The 14022-nt window shown below is 35.8% G+C and overlaps 1 pseudogene; it reads left to right on the plus strand.

Annotated features, from left to right (window-relative positions):
- Nucleotides 1–8935: 8935 nt before the first annotated feature.
- On the plus strand, nucleotides 8936–13229 carry LOC105554071 (annotated as a pseudogene).
- Nucleotides 13230–14022: the final 793 nt, after the last annotated feature.

Consider the following 14022-nt stretch of genomic DNA (forward strand, 5'->3'; position numbering starts at 1 on the left):
AAGATTATTCTTCATAATTAGTTTCTTTAGAGTTAATTATCATGTCTTAGCTTTTTGTTAAGGTTTATCATATTCGAGATTCATATTCTTAAATCTGTAGATGTATGTCTTACACTAGATTTGGGGAGTTTTCAGCCACATTTCCTTTGAATATTTTCTGAGACCCACATTCTTTCTCCCAGATTCTGTAATTTTTTTTAGTCTATTTACTTCTGTATTATTCAGATTTGATAAATTAAATTGATCTGACCTCCACTTCACAGAGTCTATTCTCTGTTACCTTTACTCTACTATTGAGTCCATCCAGATGTTTTGGGTTTTTTGTTATCATTGCATTGTTTAACTCTATAATTTGCATATAATTCTTTTCTATAACTTTTATATCTTTATCACGTTTTTCTTTTTGTATTTGATTCAACAAGATTCATAATTTGCTAAAGCATTTTGTGATGACTGATTCCAAATCTTAGTTAGATAATTCTAACCTCTGAATCATTTATTGGATGTGGAAAAGGTAGAGTGAATGCTCACCTCCCCATTCATCACTATTGAAAATATGGGGGCATGAAGAGAATGGTTTTCTGAGATTGTTTGACTGAAGTATAGCTTGTATTATGAAAAATGTTTCCTGTTTTATTAGGCCAATTTTTTTTCTCAGTCCTTTGGCTACAGAGTCAGGTATTTTTTTTGTGTGTGTTTTGTCATTGCCTGTTGGAGTTTCTGGCTTAAAGACTTCTGCAATGTCCTGTCTGAGATGTATGAAAGTCACTAAGGAAACCAAGGGCCCATTGCTGAGTCATTCCTCAAAGCACAAGGTCTTTTAGTAGTATGCCAACTTCTTTCTAACTTTTACAGTTTCTCCTATGCTTGTTTGTTGTTTTGACTCAGTATATTTTAGTAGCAAGAGGAAGGACCTAGGAGGAATGAGGCTATCCATCTTGGCCAGTTCTTAATTGTCTTTGTAAATCTCTGAGGATCAGGTCTCCCCGTGATGGTCTGACCTTGCTACTTGCCACTTATTATAGTAATTGCATACACATGGACTCTATTATTCTGGATCCCTGCCACGCACACTGATTATTTGGATAGAGTCCAGAATGGGTCTCTTGCATTCCTACACATACTGTTGGATTTGTCAAAATTGCAAGACTGTAACTACTCCTTTGTTCTGGACCTTTCTCAGGATTGTTTATGCAGCTAAGAGTTCTGAGAAATCAGGTCATATTTTCTTCCAGACAAAAAGCCACCTTGCTTCTGCTTGCCAGTAACTCTAGTATTACTCTGACTATGACTGTTGCTGTAAGTACAAATTTGTCTCTGACCCAGGAGAATCTTGTCCTTTGCTAGCATCCATGAAATTTTGGCAGACCAATGTATTACCTTCTATTAAGGGTAAAATCAATATGTTCATAGCCATCATTAAGCTTATGTCCTTAATAATTTCCTATATTATCATTCCTTATCTATGGAAGACAGATACCGTGTTTTCTTTCCAATGCATTCCTTTTTGTCTTAGTAAGACACGTATCCCCTGTTTCTTTTCATGGAGCATAACTGCTTGTTGTATATGTTAGCTTAGATAATCATTTGTTGTATATGTATATGTCATAATAGATAACATATCTATTCTAGCTTGTTTATTTCTCTGGGCATTTCAAATACTTCTTTCATGGTCTGTCGCAATAATACCGATGCACTAACTATATTTAGTATTAGATATAACTTTTACAATACATCTAGGAGCCATCTTAGTGTCAACTTTGCACAGTCTCATGGGACCCTTTACAGAATTTTGACTCATGTATCCAGAAATGTGCTCCTAATTTGATCAGCTCTTCATTATGGTGCCCAGTCCACCCGATCAAACTCAAATGTATTATGACTCCTGCTGGTACATACCAGTTAAACCTTACGGCTGCCTTGGAGATTCAGTCCTTTTTTCTTATCAGAGCCAGCACATCATTGATGAGGTTATACTGTTGCTTAATTTTAGCCATAGACATCCTTCCAAGATAAAGGCCTAAGAGCAGAATCGGGGTAGGGAAACATGGTATCTTTTAGGAGAGAAGAAACTTCTTCTGCATCAGCTCCAAGCAAGGAGAAAACACTAGCTCTCAAAAAAAAAAAAAAAAAAAAAAGGACAAGGCCACTTAGGCCACTTTTCCAGGCTCATCGGGTTCAAGAAAATATGATGATCCACAGTTTGATTATTATCAACCCAGATGCTGTTTGCCTCATATTATGTGTCAGCGTTTTATACTTTTGTAACTGGTTTATGAACTTGGCCAAACAGATCCGCCCTGGTTGGGAATTTAATAGTCTTTGGAGCTTGGCTATTCTTTTGATTAAATCTCAGGTCTGGTCCTCAGATTTTTTTTTCTCTCTTTTGTTTCAGGAAATGAAAACAGTGTAAACTACCCAGAAGACATCTAGTTACATATTTAGCATTCAGTTAGCAATTCATCTGGCTCAGATTTACATTATATTCTTCCAGAGTTCTGTTACTTTTATCGATAGCCATCAAGTACATTATTTTATACACACTCTGTCCCCCATATATCTAAAATGCTTGATTTATCCAAAGTTAATGAATTATTTCCATCAGTATATGTCATTATATATACCATGAATGTAAGTGCTAGTAGTTGTACTGCCCCTTTTGTAAGATGTGCTGCCATAGATGGGGCCGTCATTGTTAGGCTGACGATGAGGTATTCCATATTACAGCTTTCTTTTTAAGAGTGTCACATGTTGGTTTCTCTAGAAAGCCAATTCCTAGGTGAATTTTTACGTGCGGGTTTCTATTCTTTATTGTGCAGATTTTTTTTTTTTTTTTTGAATGAACACTTCTGGGAGAAAAGGGAAGGAAACAGGAGTGGAAAGAGGAAGAAATCAGCCTGCATTGAAGGCTCAACAACAACCTCAGCCTTCTGTTTTTTTTTTTTTTTTTGAGACGGAGTCTCAGTCATGCTTAAGCTGCACTCATGCTTAGACAGCAGTACAATGGTGTGATCTTGGTTCACCGCAACCTCCGCCTCCTGGGTTCAAGCGACTATCTTGCCTCAGCCTCCCGAGTAGCTGAGATTACAGGTGCACGCCATGATGCCTGGCTAATTTTTGTATTTTTAATTTTGTATTTTGAGTTCACCAGTTTGTCCAGGCTGGTCTTGAACTCTTGACGTCAGGTGATCCGCTTGCCTCAGCCTCTCAAAGTGTTGGGATTACAGGCATAAAGTCATTAGAGTTGCCTCTACCTAAGAAAATAGCAAACAACAAACAATACTTAGAGGGCAGGCAGAGATTAGTATCACCATCAAAAACTTTAAAGATGTAAGTATGTTGATTACCACCACATTCTCATTCAAATTGCCTACTTAAACCCCGTGCTGTGCAGAAGACAGATGAACCTCTGAAACAGTAGTGGATTATTGTAAACCTAACCAAGTGGTAACTCAAGTTGCAGCTGCTGTAGCAGACGTGGTTTCATTTGATAAAAGTGAAACACATCCTGGTACCTGTATGCAGCTATTGATCTGGCAAATGCCTTTTTCCCATCCTTATTCATAAGAAATATCCGATACAGTTTGCTTTCATCTGAGAAGGCCAGCAATACACTTTTACTGTCTTGCCTCACAGGTTCATCAACTTTTCAGCTTGATGTCAACATTTAGTTTACAGAGATCTTGACGTCTTTTTTTCTTTCACAGATGAATTACATTGGCCCATTACACTGATTAAATTATTCTGATTGAATCTTGGGTGCAAGAAGCAGCCACTGTTTATTACTTATTAGTAAAATTTTTGTGTATCAGAGGGTAGAAAATACTTCTGATAAAAATTCAGGGGGCTTCAGGGGGATTCTACTTCAATGGAAATTCTAGCAGTTCAGTGGTGTGGGGCATGTTGAAATATCCCTTCTAAGGTGACTGATAAGTTGTTGCATCTGGCATGTCCAACAACCAAAAAAAAAAAAACACCTCCCACCCCCAACACACACACACACTAGGCCTAGTGAGCCTATTTGGATTTTTAAGACAATATATTCCTCATTTGGCTGTTACTCCAGCCCGCTTACCGAGGGACTACAAAACTACTATTTTTGCATGAGGCCCAGAGAAAGAGAAGGCTCTGCAACCAGTCCAAGCTGCTGTGCAAGCAATCCAGCAGACCTGCTTAAAGATTGGATTACAGCATATTGGAAAAGATGAGAACAATTTCAAAAAATACTGTATTTAGGAAAAATACAAAATGTAAGGTGTATTTTGATGTGCATAGAATACACTTCTAGAGGTGGAAAAACAGAAAAATAGTAAATTAAGAAAATTTTGACATATTTAGAGAAGACTAGTAGACAAATATGAGAAAAGTACACTAATAAATAGTTAAAAATAAAAATTAAAAAATAGATAATTTGAGGCTAAGGTATGTGTAAGGTACATGGGTGTACTTTGGTCAACAATAGTCTGAGGCAGACATCTGGGCCAGAGTGACTCAGTGAGTTTTTGGAGTGCAGACGCATAACTCCACTTGTTATATAACCTGTTTGCATAAGATCATATATGGCTTGGAGCCACTATTGTTTGAAAAAGGTATAACTGCCCTGCTGACACTGAAAAGGCACTCTTGCACCCAGAGAAAGAAAGAGTGCTAAAGCCCTCCATCTTGTAGACAGACAGGGGGAAGCCAGGGCATGGCACAACTCATCTCACGCACACCCAGAGAGCCAGTAATGCTACTGACCCCTGTAAGGGAGAGCCAGTCACCTTGAAGGTGAGCAAGGGGAAGCCAGGAACCAGCTCGTGCCCAGAGGGAAAGAGTTAAGCTGCTGACTCTGACAGAGCTGGCCTTCCAGGCCAGGGAGTGCAGCTTCAGGCATGGGTGTGTCAGGAGCCACAGGGCCGACTGCTGAGATGAGACACAGAGCTGGAGCAGAAAGCTGAGATACAGGCGGACAGGATGAGATAGGTAGCATGAGTAAGCTGCTGATGAGAGAGCTGCTGAATAAAACTACATTTCACCTGCCTACGGACCCCTGAGTGTTCTTTCAGCTATTCTCATATCCACTCACTCCCCTTGGACCGCAGTATGGACTGGAAGCTAACCCTAAGCATGACAATATTTTAGCCTTTGAATGAGTAATTATATATCCTGTTTTCTTAGAGAAAGCAATTGTAAAATTATTTATTTGCTATTTTAACTTTAACGTGCTATATTTATGAAACTTAATATATCAGTATATTAAGTGGTAATAGGATTATTTTTTAAGTGAATAAAAATTTTACTTTCTTGCTATATTTCGTCTTGTTTAACTTTTCGATTTCTTCTTTCTTTGTGTTCTCTCATTCTTTCTTCAAGAAAATTGTAATTGGACAGCTATAATTTTGCAGGCAAAGAGGAAAGGAAATGAAAAGATACACATAGATGCATTGTGTAAAACTAAACTCTATATATAGTTCAGTTTACAGTGAAAAGACACCATTAGCTATTACCCAAAAATGTATAAATTTTTAATTATCAAGAATGGCAGAGAAGGCAAAATTTACAAATTTATGCAAGTTTGAATAGAAAGCCTAAAAGTCCTATTTGAGAGGCTTTTAGAAATAAATGTCATGAGAGAGTTCTCTGTGATGATTAAAAGACTACTAGGCAGATGGAGGTGTGCTATAGAAAGCAAAAGACATTAAAGGAGCTCTAAGAGAAGAATATAGAATAGCTACTATGGCTAAAGTAGTAGAGTGAATTAGCTGGTTTATTCAATGAGCGTCTGTTTATATATGTTTGCATGTATTTGCATTGGGAAGGAACATAATGATTACATTTTTGAGTTGAAAATAAATATCCTTGGAAACTGTTTAGAAAAAATATTGCACGCATTACACAATTTTAATGAAAGTCACAGTAAAAAATTGTGGATGTCTTGAATAAGATGGAGGGTATAGAAATCGAACAGGTAGTAGGGATACTATAGTGATTTTAAAGGTAGACTATTATAACTTCAAATTAAATCTGATTTTCAGTTTCAAAGACAGAACATGTCTTTGTGTGATGATGTCTGAGAAGAGTCTATGGAACTTGACATTTAGAAATTCATAGTTCAGAATTCTATAGGTTGGGTGGATATGAACCAGATTACAGCAGATGAAGTTTCAATAGGACATAAAGAAAACAGTAAGCACCTAAAATTCTGTGTGAATTTAAAGGCGAGACATGAAATAAAAGGAAGAAAGCAGCACAGAGGAATACATTCTAAATACATGAGAACTATAATGAGGAGCAAGGATATTGTAATTATAATGAGAATAGATAAGGAAAGTTGAAATGGTGTAAAATTATATGAATTATTACATTAAGTTTAGCCTAAAGCTGTGTCGTTACATATTTTAAGTTCAGTAAAGGTTTCTCTGTGCATAGTGAACAGTATCTTAACTGGATGTGTAAACAGATTGCAGCCTACTCTTGTACCAGTCACCAAGTTTCAGCCAATTAAAGTTGGCCAACTGTTCAAACCATGTTCAAATAAGGCAAACTCCAAGCCTGAACCAATCCAGCAGTTTCTATACCTCACTTCTGTTTTCTGCGTGTCACTTTCCTTTTCCTGTTCATAGATCCTCTATGACCATGGGGCAGTGCTGGAGTACCTCTGAATCTAATCTTGTTTGAAGGCTGCCCGGTTTGTGAATTGTCCTTTGCTCAATTAAACGCTGTAAAATTTAATTGTATGAAGGTTTTTTTCTTTTAACATTATTAATCTGAAACAGGATGGCAGGGTTTAAAGATGTGGTGGTGATGGTGGCAATGAGGATGATTATTATTATATTGATTGTAATTGCTTGCATGTGTGTGAGTATGTGTGTATGCTTATGTCTGTGTAGTTGTGTGCAGACAGGAAGAGAGAAAGGATGGGGAAAGGAAAAGGAAAGAGGAGAGACATAATTTAACAGATGTCTTGTTTTCCAACTGAAGAAAGAAAAACAAGCATTGCTGAGAATGCTGGAAATGGTGGGATTTCTCCTCACTATTTGCTTGGTGTCTCTGCCTCATATTTCTCAATCTTCACTTTTCAGGAGAATACAAACAGCCAAGACCTGTGGAATTTCCATATGCAGGTACACTCTTCTCTCATTTCTAGTCCTACAATTACAACACTAATTCATATCCTTAGTTTTATCTCACCAGGATTGTTGCAATAGTGTCTTAAATAGTCTCCTTATGTTCAGTCTCTTTTCTCAAAAGCAACACATATGCTGTGTTTTTATTTACTTTGGCTTCTTAAAAGTTTCCCATTCTTAAATGAAACGTGCTTAGACATTTGAGGAACTCCATCGACTAGCTTATGTGGTTCCAGTTGTCATTTATTGCTATTTTACACATACTTTGTGTCACTGATTATTTTTGCCACTGACACTGGAATTTTCAGACTATTACTTTTCTGAAATTTCTTATCTCTGCCCATAAAATCTCTTCATTTACCACTATCTACTAAACATTATTACAATCACTTATATTTTCAAACACTGTCCATCTAGTCTGTGAATCTGACCTTATAATTTTTTCTTCAGATCATAGTTTTATGCGACTAATAATAAGCTAACCTACATAACTATATTACCTGCCTAAGTCTGATAAGTTACAATTTAAGAGTAGATAAATTTAAATTCTTTTAAAATTATTTTATTAGCCTTTACTGGTGGTAAGAAGTAATTGTAAATGTCAGTTTGATCAACTTATACAGATTCATTAAATTTTTAAAAATCTTGAAGATTTTAAAGCAAGTGCTAATTTATACAATTTTCAAGTAATTGTTTTATTTGGGGGGAGACAAGACATATTATTTATTTCTTAAATTTTATATATACATTTTGATAATTTTGTAACCTATAAAAAGTAAAATATCAAGTAAGTCCTGAAAGTACGGCATATTATTACTGTAGAATATAGTTTTACTGTGAAAAATAAACAGAAAGTATGAAAAACACAGAGTAACTTAAAAGAATGCTGATATAAATATATTTACAACTTGTAAGTTGTAAATACATTGATATTCAATTTCATTTGAATATGGTTTGGACACAGTAACTTAAAAGAATGGTGATATAAATGTATTTACAACCTATAAACTAATCCAATAGTTAAAAATATTTAAACATAACCTTATCCAATTTTATTTTTTGTAAATGCCAAAGGCTTAGTGTTTCAAATGATCTACATTTTCAAAGATCAATATTGCCATTTTCAATTTTTTATATTTATCTAAGTTCTAACTATAGTGTATAATATTTACATGTGTTGCAAACACTATTTTAGAAGTTGGAACTTTAAACATCAACTCTGTTATTTTATATATTAGCAGCAACTAATTCTAGAAGTTCCAAAACTTTTGGAAACTTATTTTGAGATGTATATATTTTTGAAAAAAAAGTCAGAAAGTTTTAATAAAAACAAAGATTAGTTATTAAGTCTTTTATCTTTTAATGGATTCACAATATATAAATTTTATACTCCTTGGATACTATCTTCATTCTCATAACAACCCAGGAAATAAAGTATATTATCATTTGTGAATATATTGACATAATAATAATGATAAAACCTAATATTAATTCATAATTTAACATATACCAGCAATTTTACCATGCTTATGACATGAATCACTTATTTAAAACACTCCCATTTCACAGCTGAAACAATGAATGGTTCAGAAACATGCCTGACTTAAGAGAGTGGAATCTGACTGGAATTCCAAGTTCGACCTTCTCCACTGCCAGGGTTTTAAGACCTACTGGTGCTTCACAGACCTGCAATTATTTTTATTAAGTTGCTATATCCACGTCTATGTCTTTGCATTTTGATCTGCATTTTATTATTATTTATCATTTATTTTCAGGGACTTCCAAGTGTAAAGTGCTTATTTTAGGCCCTGCAGTGGGAAGGAGACATGCAGGTTAATTTTTTTCTGCCACATTTATCCTACACATTTCTGAGAGACGGAGCAAAAGTTGTGAAGGGGGATCCAAAGTGTCAGGAATCAAAAGCTTACATGGATCAATGGTAAACACAAAAAACAATAAACTACGAATGTAGATTTATTCAATACATTGGCCTGACAGATTTAATTTCTGCTCATTAGCATTGTATTTATGATGGTGAAATATGACTTTGAAATATATTTTTTATAAGGTAAAATGCACAAAAAATTTTATAGAAATTAAATATCTTTGTTCTCTTCTAGGACTCATGCTGTTCATGAATATATAAACTATTAAATATTAAAACATGTTTAGTAATTCATATTCTATATTATTGTAATTTTAAGTATTTTGGACAAGAATTAAAAATATTCATTTGTTAAGCAATGACTTATTTCTGTTTGTAAAGTTTTAATAAAATGCAAAATCATATTCAGGAAAGATGGTTTAAAATTTTGCAGACACTTACCATGTGATGGTGCAGAGATGCTATTACTGTGACTATAATTGCATTCTCCACACAATTTCACCAAATTCTGATTGTTATGTCTCTATTTATGTCTTCTTTTTTTTTCTTCCTTACAACAGGTAAGCTAATCTTGCCATTCTCTTTGTCCTTCGCCTACCAGAATGTTTGGAGTCTCTCAAATTAAATCCAGTTACTTTGTAGCAGGTCCAGCCTTGTCAATGCCAATAAACATGGTCCAACAAAAAGCAAATAAGTAATACAATCAGTCTAAAGAAGAAAACTGGCAGGTCTGCCACACATTTTATGTTGACCACTGCCCTTCTACTAATCTAGACTAAAGTCACATGAACTACTTCGGCATTTACATCAAAATATTAATTCATTGATGTTTGTGTCAACTGAAGTCCCTAAGAATTTTTGTTTTAATATAATCTGCTGTTATGGCCATTTGGTTCTTTGAAATTAATTTCATGGCTTTCACTTGCAGTTATTGGAGGTCACTTGTCAGATGTGGTCTATTTTTCTAGTCTGTCAAAATCATCTTTGTATCACAATTTTGTTCTCTAATATTTCATGTTAGCAAAAATATAATATCTATATGCTATCTATGTACTAAAATTAAGCCAATGATAAATATACTCAATAAACAAAGGTCAAGTTTAAAATATAATTTTTTATTTTGAATACTCTTATTATTCAAAAATTATATTCACAGTTTATAAATATTTTGTTACTGCAGAGCAAGCACCATGTTAGGCAGCATATCTTTGATTTCCCCATGAAATTAAATACCCTTGTTCAGAAAACAAATATATATATATATTCATCTATATTACATGTGTAGTTCTTGTTCTATTATATATTTAGATAGTTTTCAGTATTTCCCAAATAGGCTTCCAAAATATTAGGTTTATTCCATCATTTTTGTCATAAAATCTTTTTAAAATAATATTTAAGAATGTATCAATGTTAACATTGTCTGATAACGAAACCATTATTAGTTACACAAAAACTTCATGATGATAGCTAAACAGACAAACAGATTCTCCCTAACTAAAGTAAAAACTAATATGCAAATTGATACTAAAGTCAGGAAAGGAAAAGAGATGGCTTATGCAAAGGAAATCGATGCTCAAGATGTCTGTAAATCTGTCAGATCAGAAAACAGAACATGCAGCAAACATGAAAATGAACCCCTCTTCTACCTTTTATAGAATATGTTAGTTCACTGATGTGGAAAGAACAGTATCTTTAAATTTGTGACATCAATACAAAATAAAAAAATTCTGTTGATTATTTTATTTTTAAAATTAAAACGTTGATTAAAAGCATCAATTATTTAAAACAATAATAAAATTAGTAGACAACACATACAACATATTTTACAATTGTTACATATCTTATTTAATAAATGTATATGTAATTTACTGTACTAAAGAATGCAGCGCTAAGTGAGAAGTAACTGAAAGAACTAAGGTCAAATGTGATAGTTTAGAATAAATATAGATTTGAGGATCTTCAAGTCAACAATAAAGGACCGAGGGTGCCGAGCGTGAGTGGCCTCGTTGATTGACGTGAGTGAATTCAGATACAACTCAAGCTTGCTAGAGGGCTCTTCAAAAATAAAAAACTGATTCCGTGCAAGAGAGCAAAGTTGCTGCTGTTTACTGTTCAGAGACTTACAGGTGCTTGCCAGCATTGCAACAGGGACTCATTTATTGAGCAAGACTTATAATTATCTCTTCGTTTGGGGAGATCCTAATAAACTGTTACTACAATTTCTCTACTGACTTTCAAAATTTTGAAGTTTGAAAGACACCTTTGCAACTAAAACAGCATAAGCACAGCCAGAAGAGAGAACCTTGTTATAAGGGGTCTGTCCAGTCAAAATGGTCAGCGGAGGGGCCCTTTGAAACCCAGTGGTGACCCTGGGAGGGGGCCAAACACAGCAACAGGTTACTTATTTGTGTGAAGTGCCTTATGCTGAAAAACACCAGGACAATCAATAATGGCACCCAGCAGCAAGCACAGTTTAGACCACCACTATTAGACGTGGCGACGACTGGAAAAAGACTTTAAAACTCCCTCCGAAAAATCTAAGAATCAAACCTTCAGATGTGACCTCCACAAAAGAAAATGAGTTTGAAGATTATTGTTTGAAACGGGAGTTATTGATAGGAATTTTTGAAATGGGCTGGGAAAAGCCACTTCCTATTCAGGAGGAGAGCAATCCCATTGCTTTATCTGGTAGGGATCTTAGCTAGAGCAAAAAATGGAACAGGCAAGAGCGGAGCCTACCTCATTCCCTTGCTTGAACCGCGAGATCTGAAGAAGCACAATATACAAGAAATGCTGCGTGTTCCAACTAGAGAACTTGCTCTACAGGTTAGTCGCATTTGCATGCAGATCAGGAAACATATGGGAGGGGCGAAAGTGATGGCAACCACAGGAGGAACCAATTTACGAGACGACGTACTAAGGCTTGATGATACAATGCACGTGGTGATTGCTACCCCTAGGAGAATCCTGGATCTTATTCAGAGAAGAGTCCGGGCATGGTGGCTCACGCCTGTAATCCTGGCACTTTGGGAGGCTGAGGTTGTCAGATCACGAGGTCAAGAGATGGAGACCATCTTGGCCAATGTGGCGAAACCCTGTCTCTACTAAAAGTGCAAAAATTAGCTAGGCTGGTGGCACGCGACTGTAGTCCCAGCAGCTCAGCAGGCTGAGGCAGAAGAATTGCTTGAACCCGGGGAGGCAGAAGTTGCAGTGAGCTGAGATTGTGCCACTGCACTCCAGCTTGAGCAGCAGAGGGAGACACCGTCTCAAAAGAAGAAGAAAAAAAAAGAGTAGCAAAGGTTAATCATGTCCAGATGATAGTATTGGATGAGCAGGCAGATAAGTTGCTGTCACAGAATTTTGTGCAGATAAATGGAGGATATTATTCTCATGCTACCTAAAAACAGGAAGATTTTACTATATTCTGCTACTTTTCCTCTTAGTGTACAGAAGTTCATGAATTCCCATTTGCAGAAACCCTATGAGATTAACCTAATGGAGGAACTAACTCTCAAGGGAGTAACCCAGTACTATGCATGTGTAACTGAGCTCCAAAAAGTACACTGCCTCAATGCACTTTTCTCCAGGCTTCAGATAAACCAGTCGATCATTTTCTGTAACTCCTCTCAGCAAGTTGAATTGCTAGCCAAGATTTCTCAACTAGGTTATTCTTGCTTCTATATTCATGCTAAAACGAGGCAGGAACGTCAAAATTGTGTATTTCATGATTTCTGAAATGGCTTATGCCACAATCTTGTTTGCACTGATCTGTTTACCCGAGGTGTTGATATACAAGCTGTGAATGTGTTAATAAACTTTGATTTCCCAAAGCTGGCAGAGATCTGTCTCCATCATATTGGAAGATCAGGTCGCTTGGATCATCCTGGCTTAGCCATCAACTTGATCACATACGATGGTCGCTTCAACCTGAAAAGTATTGAGGAGCAGCTGGGAACAGAAATCAAACCTATTCCAAGCAACATTGACAAGAGCCTGTGTGTGGCAGAATACCACAGTGAGCCTGTAGAAGATGGGAAACCTTAACAAGCATGCTTTGACAAACTACAGAAGGCTCGTTTGGATCTGTGACGCATCGTTTTGAGGGGAATGCTCTCCTCTTTGTGGGTTTTTCATGTTTTATTTTGGAACTATGAAGACTTAAAAGAGCTCAGGCATTTTTTCTTTTTTAACTGGTGATGGGAAAAAGGCTGAAAAGAAGGAATACACCTTTTTGGTTCCACTTGTTTGCACTATGTGCTTACTTAACATTACTTGCACTAACTACTGGTTTTTTAAAAAAATGTTTTCTGGGGAAAGGAGACAAGGAAGTAAAAGAAAGAAGAAAAGGAGAGAAACCCTAAAAAGAGAAGAATCTTAATGAACACACAAGCTTATCTATGATTTCAAAATTCTCCAGTAGCTGACTTGAGTGCATTTCAACTTCTCCGAGTCCTCATTTGCTTTTTTTTTTTTTAAATTATACTTTAAGTTCTAGGATACATGTGCACAACGTGCAGGTTTGTTACACATATACACCATGGAATATTGCTCATCCAATTTTTTAAACCTGAAGAGCTTATTACTTATTTGTGTGAAGTGCCTTATGCTATGAGACCATTCAGAATATCATCTTTTAGACACAGCTCAAGGAATCAACAATAGTAACTCTTTCCTTTTTTCTTTTTCTTTTAAAATACTTTGTCTTTTCATTTTAGTTTCAAGTTGAAGCCTCTTCCCTTTCTACCCGATACTCAATGAGCCCAGGGCTGGAAGATAAAACTCATTAGTAATTTTAGACACCATTTTCTTTCTCTTTATGTGGAAGAGTTGATATACAACTGCAGTTCATCCACACTGTAAATACATGTATTTTAAAAAAACAATCCTGACTGGGCGCAGTGGCTCACGCCTGTAATCCCAACACTTTGGGAGGCCGAGGCAGGTGGATTGCCTGAATTCAGGAGTTCGCAGCCAGCCTGGGCAACATGGTGAAATCCTGTCTCTACTAAAATACAAAAAATGAGCCAG

Source organism: Mandrillus leucophaeus, unplaced genomic scaffold (genome assembly GCF_000951045.1).
Source record: "Mandrillus leucophaeus isolate KB7577 unplaced genomic scaffold, Mleu.le_1.0 Scaffold625, whole genome shotgun sequence".
Taxonomy (NCBI): domain Eukaryota; kingdom Metazoa; phylum Chordata; class Mammalia; order Primates; family Cercopithecidae; genus Mandrillus; species Mandrillus leucophaeus.